Source organism: Carcharodon carcharias, chromosome 27 (genome assembly GCF_017639515.1).
Source record: "Carcharodon carcharias isolate sCarCar2 chromosome 27, sCarCar2.pri, whole genome shotgun sequence".
Lineage (NCBI taxonomy): Eukaryota > Metazoa > Chordata > Chondrichthyes > Lamniformes > Lamnidae > Carcharodon > Carcharodon carcharias.
This window is the reverse complement of record NC_054493.1, coordinates 13,398,302-13,414,439: the sequence shown is the minus strand read 5'-3', so window position 1 is coordinate 13,414,439 and position 16,138 is coordinate 13,398,302. Positions and strand designations below refer to the sequence as shown.

At 44.2% G+C, this 16,138-nt stretch overlaps 1 pseudogene; it reads right to left on the bottom strand.

The window, feature by feature from the left end:
• Nucleotides 1-11,438, bottom strand: part of LOC121270270 — a 91,912-nt pseudogene extending 80,474 nt beyond the window's left edge.
• Nucleotides 11,439-16,138: the final 4,700 nt, after the last annotated feature.

Here is a 16,138-nt window from a genome sequence, read left to right as displayed (position 1 = left end):
CATACAAATTGCAAAAGTGATTTATGACAGTTGTTTCCTTCCGGGATTTGAACATCTCAGCACTTACCATTGGCTGTGTCACAATACCCACATAACCCTCCACTCAATGGATTTCCTCCCTGGCTGCGATCATCCCTATCTCTAATCTCCTCCACCCACAGAACGCCCTGAAACATTTGTTCATCTACCATCGGCCTCTTTAATATTCCTGATATTAATCACCCCACTACTGGTGGCCACTCTTTCAGTTGCCAAGACCACAAGGGTTTTAAAATCCTCCTTAAACCTCTTCGTCTCCCTATCTTAGTTTCCTCCTTTAAGGTGCTCCTTAAAACCTACCTCCGAACAAGCTTTTGGTCACCTGAACTCATGTCTGCTCATCAGGCTCAGTGTCAAATTTTGCTGTGTAACATTTCTGTGAAATGTCTTGGAATATTTTACTACATTAATTTGTATTTATATCACACTTTTGTCATTGACTTGGACATATATCACCATTCCTTCATCATCACTGGTGAATAACCTGTAACTCCTTACCTAAGAGCACTGTGGGAGCACCTTCACCACATGGACTGCAGCGATTCAAAAAGGTCAAACATCATCATCTCCACAGGTAACTGGGGATTGGCAATATCTGCTGGAATGTATGAAGAGAGAAACAAGGTTAACATTTCAGGTTGTTCAAAATAAATTACACGGAATTACAATGATGCAGAATTTGATGGTTAATATAAGTTCTGAAACATGAGAGAAATGTACAATCACACCAGAAAAACAATTCCTGACTGTAAGATGCTGTAGGAAGATAAAACTGGTAAGTCAGCAGCACAAGGTCAAGGGATGAAAAATGGTGGAAACCTCATTTAGACACGGTTGCAGAAGCAACAGTAAAATACCAAACACAGCTCAAATACACCCAGAGACAGAGGAAGTTAGACAACAGCAAAGAGGTGATCAGGGAGGGCAGAGGTGAAACAGGGAAGTGGAAGGACATGGATTAGATCCACCAGTCCAAGAGCCATGGAACCCCTTACAGACAACACAGCATAGCAATAAAAGCTCTAAATTCTAGATGAATGGTTAACTAAGCCGACAAGTGAAACAATTTCAGTTGCCAAGATTAAAATCTCCTGCTGGAGCCTGCAGCTGGAAAGATATTAGAAGCACTGGAGTCAGAAAAAAATCTCCCAGTTGAGGAAATACCCGGGGAGCAGGGTGATGTCACTGAGCAATTGTCGGTATGTGATGACATCACAGACATGAATACAGGACATCTGGGTCTGTGCAAACCAGTGATCACCACACATTATGAAGGATGTGAGGGTCCTTGGGAGGGGGCAGAGGAGGTTTACTAGGATGGTTCCAGTGATGAGGAATTTAAGTTGCAATGTTAGGTTGGAGAAACTGGGATTGTTCTCCTTGGAATCCACTGGTGTATGGTTAGTTCAGACAATCGAATGAACCCGGTCCTGCAGTGAGAGCACCTGAATGGTCTCTCATCAGTGTGAACACGTTGATGGGACATCAGTTCCCCAGAGCTTTTATAGCACTTCTCACAGTCTGGACATTTAAAAGGTCTCTCCCCAGTATGAACTCTCTCATGTCTCAGCACATGAGAGAATGGAGTGAATCCCTTCCCACACACATAGCAGGTGAACGGTCTCTCACCACAGAATTTGCTGGTGTACAATGAGTTGAAATGATCCCCTGAACCCAGTAACGCAGTGAGAGCACCTGAATGGTCTCTCATCAGTGTGAACACACTGATGGTTCATCAGGTCCCCAGAACTTCTGTAATATTTCCCACAGTCTGGACATTTGAAAGGTCTCTCCCCAGTGTGAACCCGCTGGTGTGTCAGCAGGTCAGATCGCCGAGTGAATCCCTTTCCAAATTCGGAGCAGGTGAACAGCCTCTCCCCAGTGTGAATGCGTCGATGAGCTTCCAGCTCAAACTGGTAACTGAATCTCTCCTCACATTCCCCACATTTCCACAGTTTCTCCCCACTGTAAACGGGGCTTTTTCCTTCCATGTTCAAAATCTGATGACATTCAGGTTACGATAAATTGAGCGGCTCCATCAGATCCTGATGTGATACTTGCTTTGAGTTTCCCAACAGCAAATCCTCCCCCTCTAATACTCTGTGAAGTTGATTTAAAACAGAAAAAAAGGGAGTGAGAGAGAACTCACAAAAACACAAAGGCAAGTTGTGAAATTGAGATAAATGAATCTGGTAATTTGTGGAGCTGACACTAGCAAAAGTGACCATGAAAGCTGCTGGATTGTCATAACAACCCAACTGGTTCACTAATGTCCTTCAGGGAAGGAAACCTGCCACTGAGACAAAGGGGAGGCAGAGAGTGAAAGAGAGGGATTTTATATATCTACAGCTCGACTAGAACTTTGACAGAATCTCCCAAATCCTCAACCTCCACTAACAAAAAGGATGAGGGGAGAGGTATATGTGAACACCATCACCTCCAAGCTTCCCTCCATGGACTGCAGCGGTTCAAGGAGATGGCTCACTCCCACTTTCTCAAGGGCAATTAGGGATGGGCAATAAATGCTGACCCAGCCTGCAACTTCCATAAATGAATTTTAAAAAATCTGAGTCACACACCGTGCAGATTTGTCTGACATCCAGCACTGGATGAGCAGAAATCTCTTCCACTTAAATATTCCTGGGTCAAAATCCAGGAACTCCTTTCCTAACAGCACTGTGGGAGTACCTACACCATATGGACTGCAGTGGTTCAAGAAGGCAGCTCACCTTCTCAAGGGCAATTAGGGATAGGCAATAAATGCTGGCTGAGCCACCAATGCTCACATTATTGCCTTCAGTGCCTACAAATTCCACTCCCTAACCACTGACTCTCTCCCTCTCCTTGGCAACTGCCTGAGGCTGAATCACACTGTTCACAATCGTGAGATGAGCTTACAGCCACATATCCACATCAACACGAAACTGCCTATCTCCACCTCAGTAACATCACCCGACTCCACCCTAGTCTCAGTTTATCTGCAGTTGAAAGCGTCATCCATTCATTTGTTACCTGTAGTCTAAATTATCCTAATGCATACCCAACCGGCCTCCAACATTCAACTCCATCCTCCCACCCCCAGAATCTTGAGGTCATCCAAAACTCTGCTATCCGTGTGCTTACTCACACTCAGCCTTGTTCACACATCACCCCTGTGCTCACTGACCGACAAAGGCTCTCATTTTAAAAGCACCAAAACTTTAAAATTCTCAAGTTTTCCTCCATGGTTGTGATGATCCCGATCTGTATTCTTCTCCAGCCACAACCCTCACCACTCCCTCGCCAGGATCTCTACACTGATCTAATTCCAGCCACTTGAGCATTCCCGATTTTAATCACTCCACCATCAGTGATTGTTCTTTCAGTTGCCTAGGCCACAGCTTTATGCCTCACTCTTCTTCTTTAAAATACTCCTTAAAACCTACCTCTTTGACACAGCTTTTGGTCACCTGCCCTAATATGGCTCATGTGGCTCAGTGTCAAACATTACTTTGTAATATTTCTGTGAAATGCCTTGGAAAATTTTATTATGCTAAAGGCATAATTATTGTCACTGCCTTGGACATATATCGATGATTTGCCTCATCAATTACACATTGTAACTCAAAGTGAGGGCAGTTTGATGGACAATTGTCCTCATTCTACCATTGGGAACAACACGTGATTTGGAGGCGCACCCCAGCAGGTCGTTGCAAACTGCGGGAGGACTCAAGTCGACCTGTATGAAAAGCGAAGTAGGTGATGGGGCTGAAGCTATCCCGGACCCTGAACAAGTGGTGAACGGTTGGACACTGGAGTTTAACTTGCACTGCGCGCTCAAAGCATTCCGAGCTGGGAAGTATGAGGAGTTTTGCGCCATTCTCAATGTGATAACCGTACGTCAATGCAAAGGAGATTGGAAAGAAACTTCTAACCATACAATTTCTATCCAAATTTGAGAGCGATGTCATGCCACTGGAATCTGTTTTGACAATTCTGGGCCAGATGAAGGCAGAGTTCTCACTGAGTGAGGATTTGTGCCCCCAATAAAGATGGCGGCCACGCATGCATCCTGCTGCGCCTTGACCACAATAAAGATGGCGACCGTTACCCCGGGGGCTGCAATCAGAAGAAAACTGCCGTCCTGACTCCGTGCAAAAGTGGGAACGCTAAGTTCTTTTTCGGGATTTTGCGGATTACGCAACATGTTTACGAAACCTTTCCGCCTACCCAGCGGATCCATCGCTTACTCTGTCCCCCTCCTGACTCCCTGAACGATCCGGATCCAACAAAGAACCGTCTCTCCATCGCCATTACTCGCTCTGCGCATGCTCCAATAGGTTCCCCACTACGCCTGCGCGCTGCTTTCCTGTGCTGTGGATAGGGGATATTCTTACTGCGGGGGATGATGGGTGAAGGCCTCGCCATTGAAAGTATAAATTATTGTATCGAGATTTGTTTTCCTGGTGTGGTACGGAGACTGGGGCCGGAGGATCAAACAATTAACTTAGGAAACAAATTATATCGTTATATTTTATTGAAACTATTGAAGAAAATTCTGAAGGAGAGAATCTATCTCCACTTGGAGAGGCAAGGTTTGATCAGGGATAGTCAGCATCGCTTTGTCAGAGGGAGGTCATACCTAACAAATTTGATTGAATTTTTTGAAGAGGTGACCAGGTGTGCAGATGAGGGTAGTGCAGTTGATGGAGTTTATATGGATTTCAGCAAAGCCTTTGACAAGGTTTTGGCTTGTAGGAGGCAGAGGGTGATGACAGAAGTATGCTTTAGTGACTGGAAGCCAGTGTCCAGTGGCATACCACAGGGATCAGTGCTTGGTCCCCTATTATTCGTCATTTATATAAACGACATAGATGACTATGTAGGGGGTAGAATTAGTAAATTTGCGGATGACACAAAGATTGGCCGGGTGGTTAACAGTGAGGTTGAGTGTCTTGGGCTACAAGAAGAAATAGATGGGATGGCCAAATGGGCAGAAAAGTGGCAGATGGAATTTAACCCTGAAAAGTGTGAGGTGATCCACTTTGGAAGGAGTAATTTGACAAGGAAATATTTAATGAACAGCATGACATTGGACGTTCTGAAGAACAAAGGGACCTTGGCATGTATGTCCATATATCTCTGAAGGCAGAGGGGCATGTTAGTGGGGTGGTGAAAAAGGCATTTGGGACACTTGCCTTTATCAATCGAGGCATAGGTTACAAAAGTAGGGAGATCATGTTGGAGTTGTATAGAACCTTGGTGAGGCCACAGCTAGAGTACTGTGTGCAGTTTTGGTCACCACATTATAGGAAGGATGTGATTGCACTGGAGGGGGTGCAGAAGAGATTCAGGATGTTGCCCTGGGATGAAACATTTAATTTATGAAGAGAGGTTGGATAGACTTGGGTTGCTTTCTTTGGACCAGAGAAGACTGAGGGGTGACCTGATCAAGGTGTACAAGATTATGAGGGACATGGACAGGGTGGATAGGGAGCAGCTGTTCCCCTTAGTTGAAGGGTCAGTCACAAGGGGGCATAAGTTCAAGGTGAGGGGCAGGAGGTTTAGGGAGGATGTGAGGGAAAACTTTGTTACCCAGAGGGCGGTGATGGTCTGGAATGCGCACCCTGGGAGGGTGGTGGAAGTGGGTTGCCTCACATCCTTTAAAAAGTACCTGCATGAGCACTTGGCACATCATAACATTCAAGGCTATGGGCCAAGTGCTGGTAAATGGGATTGGGTAAGTAGGTCAGGTATTTCTGACGTGTCAGTGCAGACTTGATGGGCCAAAAGGCCTCTTCTGCACTGTGTGATTCTGAAACCCAACTGCGTGGACCCTCCATTATCCAGCAGAAAGGAGAATGGGATTTAGTGGAAAATAGAGAATCTCCAAAGAGCAGCAATAACAGCAGAATTCAACCCCTACAGTCATATATGAACTTACTGGTGCCTCAGCAGGCAGGAAGAAAAACTGAATCGCTGCCCACAAACACAAAGTTTAAAAAGCCTCTGTCTATCGGGTGGGAAAATTCAGTCAATCCTTTCACACATGTAAATTATCTGAATGGTCTGTCACAATGTGGCTATGCTGCCATGTCCTGTCAGCTCTGAAAATCCTCCCCCTGGAACAAGAGTTTCCATCTCAAATGGCAATGGAATCACTCCTCACAGTCAACAACAACAAAAATCTGCATTTATATAACACCTTTACTTTAATAAAACATCCCAAGGTGCTTAAGATGGGTGAAATTATAGCAGTGTTTTTGGGACCAAATTAAAGAAAAAAACACAATTTCCATACAATAAAAATGGAAACGCATACATTTTAGCAACATAAATCTGGTAACAATGTGAAATATGTCATGCAGCCTGATATTTAACACTATTTTGGCGGGTGGGGATTGATTATTGAGTACAATTCTTGCAAGATGTATTCGTTCTTAGGGAGTCCCATCTGAAACATTAACCAGCACATTATATTTTTTTATCGAGACCAAGGAAGCACAAAAATTGTCCCAAAGTTCATGGCCATGAGCATGGGTGTCGAGTCCACATAGATGAAGCACAATTGTCGGTTGGTCCTCACCAGCAACAAGAACTCCCACTACCCATCATCCCCAGCCCCCTCAGCACAGCTCCTGGCCTGTTCCTGCCATTTGATGCTCCTCACACATCTGCATCCTGTTGTTGTTGCATCAAATGATTAAACACAGCTCCGCACTGTGTCCAGGAATTCCTTCCCATAATATGCAAAAGCACTCAGTCACTTCAAACACATCAACAAGGCAATAAGTAATGGTGGAGGCACTGAAATGGCAGGAGCTGGAACTGTGGTGAGAGCAGGAAAGTGATAGCATGAAGTTAGAGGGAAGGAGGAGTAAGATGTGTCAGTGTGAAATTGGAGGGGGAGAAAGAAGAATGTCTGTGTGGATTCCTCTATCATAGCCTTTCCTCGTCCTCAGAATACAACTGTGATTTGAAGGTGTTTTGAAACAGCAACACGCCATGCAGTGGAAGAACACCAATTTATTCCTGGGTCTGGCAGTTCCTCCAGGGTTTAATAACCTGCTGCCTCCAGCTCTGTCAGACTGAGGCTATGGCAACCATTGAGGGAACCAACAATAGGGAAAATCCTTGAACTCATTCTCACCATTCTACCTGTCACAGATGCATCTGTCCATGATAGTATAGATAGGAGTGACCCCACAATGCCCTTGTGGAGTCAGAGTCCACCTTCACACTGACGATTCCCTCCATTGTGTTGTGTGGCACTGCCACTGTGCTAAATGGGATAGATTCAGAAGAGATCTAGCAACTCAAGATGGGGAACCCATGAGGCAGTGCGAGCCATCAGCAGCAGCAGAATTGTAGTCAACCAGTCTGTAAACTCATGGCCCAGCATATCCCTCACTCCACAATTACATCATACCAGGCGATCAAGCCTGGTTCAATGAAGAGTGCAGGACAGCAGGTCAGCAGCAGCACAAGCCATATCAGAATGTCAACCCGGTGAACCTACAACACAGGACTGCTTGCCAAACAGTGGAAGCATCCTATGATAGCCAGAGCTAAGTGATCTCACAACCAACGTATCAGATCAAAGCTCTGAAGACTTGTGTTCCAGAACTAGTGACACCCCCAGCCAAACCATTCCAGCAGCTTTCCAAAGAAAATAAAACCAAGCCTATGAAATGCTTCCTCTTCCCAACTGTTTCTGATGTGAATAAGCTTGAGTGGGAGTTTGCTAATTTCTCTCCCTTAATCTTATGAATCAGATCATTCTTGACATGGGTCCACTGCTATTGGGCACCCAGGGAGTGACTATTCTAATTCGGTGACTCTGAGCAGTTTTGTTGGTCCAGGGGCTTGAGTGAAACTTGCCACCTTTAAAATGTCATCATTCATTGTACATTAGGCCGCACCTATAAACTGGTCTCTCGCATTTCCAGTGAAGTGGAGGAAGTTTGCTTTCATAAACCAGCAATTGTGGTAAAGACAAAGCAGGATGGAGAAAGACTCAGTTGGAGCACAGTGACACAGTGAAGGAATGGAGAGCTGGGATTCATCCATGAAAGCAGCAAAGTTTTTAAAAAAAGCAACAGCACCAAAGTGGGGCTTGAACCCACAAACCTGAGGTTACAGGCCTCATGCACAACTGACTCTGCTAGCCAGAAGCTCAAGGGACTGATGCTTTCCATTCTATCATTCACAGCTTCCCTTTCTTAGTTGCACCTCCTTCCAAACATTGTGATCCATTTTCCTCAGGATTTGTTCCTGGATTTAATATTTACCTGCTTTGTGCCCTCATTTTGAGATCAGATTCTCTTCAATCTCCAACACAAATTGAGTTGCAAACCTGTTGGACAAACAATGGAAAATAGGTCAGTCGGTAACACAAATCCCATGGTGCTCATTTTTAGATTCACAACAGTCAACTTTTAAATAAAAGGAGGAAACTTTGCAGTGAAAATATTTAGAAAGTTGTTATTATTTGTGACACACTCACTCGGGTATTCTGTAAATGCTGCTTGGAGGTTCAATGACCGGGATACAATCTACCTGTATTTTACTGAGCCAGTGCTTGGTGTATTGGGAGGTTTAGCCTGGATTGGAGTATCTTGCATCCCAGGGATGGGCAGCAACCCACTGATTGAAGCTGCAGTCGCCGCTTTCTGCTGGCAGCGGGTGATTGGAGAGTGTGGGGCCAGAATATTGCTGCTTTTCTGTTTTTCCCTGTCTCACTCACTGTGGAGCTGAGGAGGAGCGAATGGGTTTGTTTGAGTCCAATAATTTAATAGATTTCCAATGGGTTAGATATAGGTACAGGGTAGGTCTAATCATTTTCTCATTAAACTTGAAATAAATTAATCAATAATCCATTTGTGTGTGGCATGGGGCAGGGAGGGGGATATGGTGGCATAGTGGAAATATCACTAAACTAGTAATCCAGAATCCCAAGCTCTGGGTGACAAGGTTCAAATCCAGTGGAATTTGAATTCAAGTAATAATCTTGAATTGAAAAGCTAATCTCAATAATGATGACCATGAAACCATTGTTGTAAAAACCCATCTGGTTCACCAGTGCCTTTTAGGAAAGGAAACCTGCTGTCCTTACCTGATCTGGCCTAACTGTGATTCCAGACACACAGCAATGTGGTTGTATCTTAACTTCTTATGGTGTGACAAGCGACTCAGTTCAAGGGCAACAAAACCATAAAATGCTGGAAAAACTCAGCAGGTCTAACAGCATCCATGGAGAGTAAAAAAACAGAGTTAACTTTTGAGTCCATATGACTCTTCTTCAGAGTCATCCCTTCAAATCTTTCAGTGTCTTGCCTGTTACCAAGTATTCTGATCGTCCCAAAGTCGAAATTAGGTTGAAATCCCTGATGTGCTGTAACGAGAATCCTTTCAATGTCTCAGATCAGTTAATTTCACTGATAACAACAGAATCCATGTTCCAGCATCTTAAAGAAGGGAAAAGTGCCTTGATTGACACACACTAAGTCCAGATGTCAATTTCACTCCTCTTACCCTGGAGAAATTAAGACCACAGATGCTAAAACTGATTTCCTTGACATATTCTGATATATCCTGACCATTGACTAAACCACTGAACCTTGGAGCTCTGACTGCTTCCTGGAAGAAAATGTCCAGCTAACTCTCCCCCTCCCTGACGGCCCGGATGTCTGCAGCTCAGACTGCAGCTCAATAACCCTGAGCCCAGGTTTCCTGAGCTGCAGACACTCACTGCAGATATGATGGTCAAGGATCGCAATATTCTCCAGAAATTCCCACTTGTTGCAGTCCCGGCACATCACCTGCCTTGCAAAGAACTTTAAACTCTGGCCCAGTGATAGGAGTTATTAACTTCAGCAGAAATAAATAAAGCATGTGATTAACAGCAGGGTCCAATCCCTGCAGTCACACATGAACCCGCTGGTGTCTCAACAAGTTGGATGGTCTATTGAATCCCTTCCCACACTCGGAGCAGGTAAACGGCCTCTCCCCACTATGAATGCGTTGGTGTGTCTGGAGATTGGATGACTGAGTGAATCGCTTCCCACACACAGAGCAGGTGAATATCCTTTCCCCAGTGTGAACTCGCTGATGTTGAATAAGGTGAGATGATTGTCTGAATCTCTTCTCACAGTGAGAACAACTGAATGGTCTCTTGTCAGTGTGAACAAGCTGGTGTTTAATTAGATCAGGAGAGGTTTTAAAGCAATCTCCACAGTAAAAGCATTTAAAAGGCCTCTCATCACTGTGAACTCTCTGGTGTGACCCCAGGCTGGATGACTTAGTGAATTCCTTTCCACACACAGAGCAGGTGAATGGTCTCTCCCCAGTATGACTGCGTCGGTGAGTTTCCAGCTGGGATGGGAAACTGAATCCTTTCCCACAATCCCCACATTTCCATGGTTTCTCAATGGCGTGGGTGTCCTTGTGTCTCTCCAGGTTGGAAGATCTGTTGCAAACTTGTCCACACAAAGAACACATGTACAGTTTCTCCCTGCTGTGAATGGTGTGATGTTTTTTTCAGGCTGTGTAACTGGTTAAAGCTCCTTCCACAGTCAGTGCACTGGAACACTCTCACTCGGGTGTGTGTGTGTCTCGGTGCTTTTCTGGTCACACTGATGTTTGTAATCTTTTCTCACAGACAGATCAGAGAAACATTTCTCCTTCCACATTCAAAGGCTGATGATATTCAGGTCCTGATGAATCAACTGACTCTGAGAGGTCTTGATGTGATGTTTGGTTAGTTTCCTGTGCAAATCATCTTCTTCTAATATCCTGCAGAAAGAGTTGACAGTGTCAATATCGCTATCAGTCCATGTTAGAAATTCAAAACAGACAATTCTAGTTTCTATGCAATGTTTTTCTCTCTCTGTTCTTCCAAAAATGTGATCTAAAACAAACTAAAAGAAACCCCAAAAGGCAAAAAAAGCAAATGGAATTTTCACAATTAAACCACAATGTTAATTCCAGTGACTATGAGACATTCTGCAATCTGAGGTGCCCACTGTTTGTGGAAGGCATCAACCATACGGATGGACATCCTCACTGGCCCTGGCCACCATGGCAAAGGCAAGACCATAGAAGACTGACGCGCAGCCCAGAACGTAACAAACCCCGGGCACTGGGACCCAGTTGGGAACAGATCGGCTTGCAGCACCGCCCACTCCCTGTTGTGTCACCAGGACGTCCGCGCATGCGCTATGCTACCCGCTCAACCAAAATGGCGGCCGTTAACCTGATCTTGTTCGGAAAAAAGAACCGGGCTGCAAACGGGAGTATCTCAGGGTCTTATTCGAAGTTTGGAGCCTTTACGAGATGTTTAGAAACCCTCCCCGTCCTTACGCCGCCTCCATCGATCCCTCCATGTTTTAATTTCCTCATCAGCTTGAAGATAAGACAGACAAAAGACTCCACATCGCCATTATGGCGCATGCTCCAAACACTGGGTTATACTGCGCCTGCGCACTGCTCTCCTGTGGTGGGGATAGGGGATATCCCCCTCCGCGGAGGATGCTGGGTAAAGTCCTCGCCATCGAATGGCCTAATTGGTGAATCGTGAGTCCTTTTTTTGCAACAATGTTGGGATTAGGGCGAGTGTTGGGCAATCCATAAAATTAGCAACCAAATTATACAGAAGCCCATGTGCACAGAACCTCCATTATCCACCAAAAAGAAGGGAATTGATGGTGAATTGCAAATCCCCCAAAGTTTTACGGAAACAGCAACAATGATGCGGAATCCAATCCTTCCAGTCAAATGTGAACTCAGCCAATGGGGTGACTGAGCGAATCCTTTCAGTGAGTAACTGTCAGGATTGTTGTCTCGTGGATATTCCTGGTTGTGTATTTTAGTTATGCTGTCACACACCAATAACACAGAGAAACCTGGAAACAGGCTGCAGCTCCTTTATTTTCATTCATCATAGGATGTGGGTGTCACTGGCAATACGGGCATTTATTACCATCCCTAATTGCCCTTGAGAATGTGATGGTGACCGGCCTTCCCAAACCGCTGCAATCCAATTGAATTTTACTTTCTCTGAACGGTTTTGATATGACCAAGTGGCTTATACACCATTTCAAAGGGTCAAACACATTGCTCTGGAGTCACCTGAAGACCAGATGAGGCTGGAATGGCAGATTTCCGCTCCTCGAGGATGTCAGGGGACCAGTTGGACTTTTGTAACAATGCATTCGTTTCATAATCACTGATAACAGTTTTATAGTAGATTTTTATTCCAGATTTACAGAATTAACTGAATTTAAAATCTCTAACTGTCATGATGGGATTTGAACTCACATCTCCAGATCATTATTCCCTCTTGATTACTAATCCAGTAATGTAACCACTATGTCTGGGCATGTTGTCAGAATGCCTGAATTCAGATTGACAAACAGGTGCTATACTCAGAGCTACACCAGGGAGGCCCTTCACATGGGGCCAAAGGAAACTTTTCAAAGACAATCTCAAGGCCTCCTTGATATTCTGCTCTATCAACATAAACACTTGGAATGCAGATTCCCAATCGCCTCCAAAATAGTGATTCATCATCCAAAAACATTTCAATCAACAAGAGCAGCCACTGAGAGAGACAAACAGAGAGGGCAGCTGCTTGTGTCACCACCACCACCAACTCCACTGGCTGACAACCCCTATGTCCTCACTGTTGGGAGAGCCTGCAATGCTAAAATAGGGCTCATTAATCATTTGTGAACCCACAGCTAACATTGATATCTCACTTCTGCCCAGTCATTGACAAGAAAGAATCATCCCTGACATGAGGGATTGTCAATGGATAACCACAATGTTATCTTCTTTATCTGCAGATCGAATGTCGGTTACACAATTGCAGCAGCAGTTAACAGCCTCCTGTGAATTCCTCCAAGCGATATCTTAGTGCAGATTTTCAACAATTTATTTTGAATGTGTTTATGTTAAATGAGTTAATACTGAATTTATAAACCAATTGTTAGGCCTCAGTTGGAGTGCTGTATTTATTTCTGGGCATCACACTTTAAACAGGATTTCAAAGCCTTAGAGAAGATGATTTACTAGAATGGTACCAAGGATAAGAGGCTTCCGTTATACTGGAGAAACTGGGATTGTTTTCCTTGGAGCAAAGGGTCAAAAATGGAGGTGGTGGCATCGTGGTATTGTCACTGGGCTGGTAATCCAAAGACCCAGGGAAATGCTCTGGAGACTGGGTTCGAATCCCACCAAATCTCATGATGACCAGGAAGTCCTTATCAAATGTCACAGAAACCCATCTGGTTCACTAATGCCCTTTAGAGAAGGAAATCTGCCATCCTCACCTGGTCTGGCCTGCATCTGACTCCAGACCCACAGCAGTATAGTTGACTCTTAAAATGCCCAGAACTGACACCACATGGACTGCAACAGTCTGAAAGAAAAAAGATGCAATAGCAGTTTTCAAAATCATGAATGGCTTTGACAAACTAAAGAAAAAGGAAAGGTCTCCAGCAGCAGAAAAATAGCTAATCAGAGGACACAGATTTCAGAACATCTTTTTTAAGTAGTGTGTTTTTGTGATCTGGAATGCACAGCCTGAAAGGGTGCTGTAAGCAGATTCAATAGCAACATTCTTGGGAGTATTGAATAAATAGTTGAAGAGAAGAAATATCCAAGTCTAGGAGTAAAGAGCAGGGGAGTGGGACTAATTCGATAGTTACACTAAAGCGCTGGTACAAACATGATGAGCTGAACACCTTCCTTAGCCCCTGCACCATCTGAAGACAATGGCAGATGATGCTACCCCCAGAATGCTTCAGGTGGTAGAACATGGCCCATCAACATCAACAGGGATGCAACACTCAGATTTTTCTCCTGTTCTTTCACGAAGGTACTGTGTGATGGTGGGGTTTAATCCCAGTCACTGTTTACCCATCTGTACCCTGCCAAGTGGTAATTCTGAGCTTATGATCTGACACTGTGAGCTATAATAATGGTATTTTATTCAAGAAACAAGTTTTCAGACCAAAGGCTGAATTGCAGTGTGACTTACATGAGGAAATTCACATATAGACTAAATAATAAAGTTAAAAACATGGAAATGTGACAATCAAATACCAGAAACAGGTTCCATTTGAAAACTGGCAGGAAAAATGTTTCCAGTGATAATAACAGAGCCAAGGATCAATGCAATGTGAATGGGATGGGTTGAGTGTAATAACACAGACACGGTCTAGTGGAATATGAACTGACGTCAACATTGACTAATTGGTGACACACTCACCCTGAGTCAGAAGGATGTGGGTTCAAGCCCTCTCCAGAGACCCAACCACATCATCTAAACTGATGCACCTGGTGTCATTATAAACCAGAGTCTCTTTTGCTGGCTATTTTCTTAGACTCAGAAGGAGTGAAGGGAATGACAGACGGGACAATTCTGGGCAGTTGCTCCATCCAGCAAGGCAAAGATTTCTGGGACATGATTGCAGGTTTGAGGTGTCTGCGCACTCATTAAAAAACAACCTCTTCCTCTTTGGGTTTGTGAAGGGAGTTATGACTGCAGCACGCGAGGCCGACTAGCATCTGGTGTAAGAATAATCACAAAGGCCAATTCCAGTTCTTAATAACAGAAGTCGCTTTAACTACAGGTAATCTTACGTTAAGGGAGACAAGAGGCCGAATAAAGATTCGATTGTAATTGGAGGACAAGGTGTAAGGAAGCAATGATATTTGGGTGTCTGTGTTATGGCGAGTATCACAGGGAGGTGTGTGATAAAATAGGAGTGGAAATATCATGACAGAGACACACCTGACTGAGAGCTGTTATACCCAAGGAGAGGGCAATGACGGCATGGGGAACTCCAGAGATTTCTGGTATCTGAGGTGATGATGGTGCATCTGTTAGAGGAACTGAAAAGAATCGGTTCCTTCTCACCCTTGCCTGCAGCTCCCGAGTTACACAGGCACACAGGAAATAGATCTGACAGCTCGTAGAAACTAATGTTTTAAATCTTCTGTTTAAGACACATTATGATTGAAAAGATCAAATGTTAAAACCTCAGGAGAGGAAAATTCAGAATGTCACAAAGATGAGTGAACCATCCAATTAGTCCCATTCACTATAACTCTGCCAATTATTCCCTCTTCAAGTACTGATCCAATTCCCTTTGAAAGTTGCTATTATATCTGCTTCCAACCCCGTGTCAGTATGTGCATTCCAGGTCACATCAAATCACTGCATAAAAATGTTCTCCTTGACACTCTATTGTCAAATATCTTAAATTTCTGAGTCCTCTGGTTACAAACCCTCCTGCTCCTGGAAACAGTTTTCCCTATCGACACTATCACAAATACTTCCTCATTTTGAACACCTCCATTAAATTTCCCCCTAAACTTTTCTGATCTAAGAAGGACAACCCCTGTTTTTCCCGCTCAAAAGAAGCATCAGATTGGACTCAGAACCTTAAATCTGTTTCTCTGTCCACAGATGCTGCCAGACCTGCTGAGTTTTTGCAGCATTTTCTGCCTTTAGCCGTTTTTCCTTCTTTAATCAATCAAAAACCCTTCATGATATTGAACATCTCAATTAAATAGGAACACAATGACATCGAGAGAGATATAGAGGAAAGGAGAGACAAAGACAGAGAAAAACTGAGACTTAAAAAAACAGAAAGATGAGGTGGTGAAGGACAAAGCTGAGAAATAGAGGAACCAAGTAATACAGAATGATGTGAGAAAATGATATAAAATGGAAAGGAGCAGGCTATCAGTTCCTGGCTATGGAGAGCAGAGGGAACTCAGTGACTGACCCACAGACACGGGCACATATGTCCAGGTATGGAGACTCTGACCAGAAACAACAGGCTCATTTGTAAATGTCACCGCAATGTGATCTGTGTGACTCTGCCCTGACTCTGTGGCCAGATATATGCCGCCTTGACAGATATTCTCACCAGATTGTGGCCCCTGGATTTATTTTCTGCTCAGAAGTGAGATGTGTGGTTAGGAACCAGCAGCAGAGAAACAGGAAGTTGTGTTTCCTGAGAATGAAACAGCAGGTGTCAGTTTCAAGTTATCACCGAGAACAGTCTTCCTGCCTGTGAGGGTGAACTCACTCTGACAGCATCAAGAA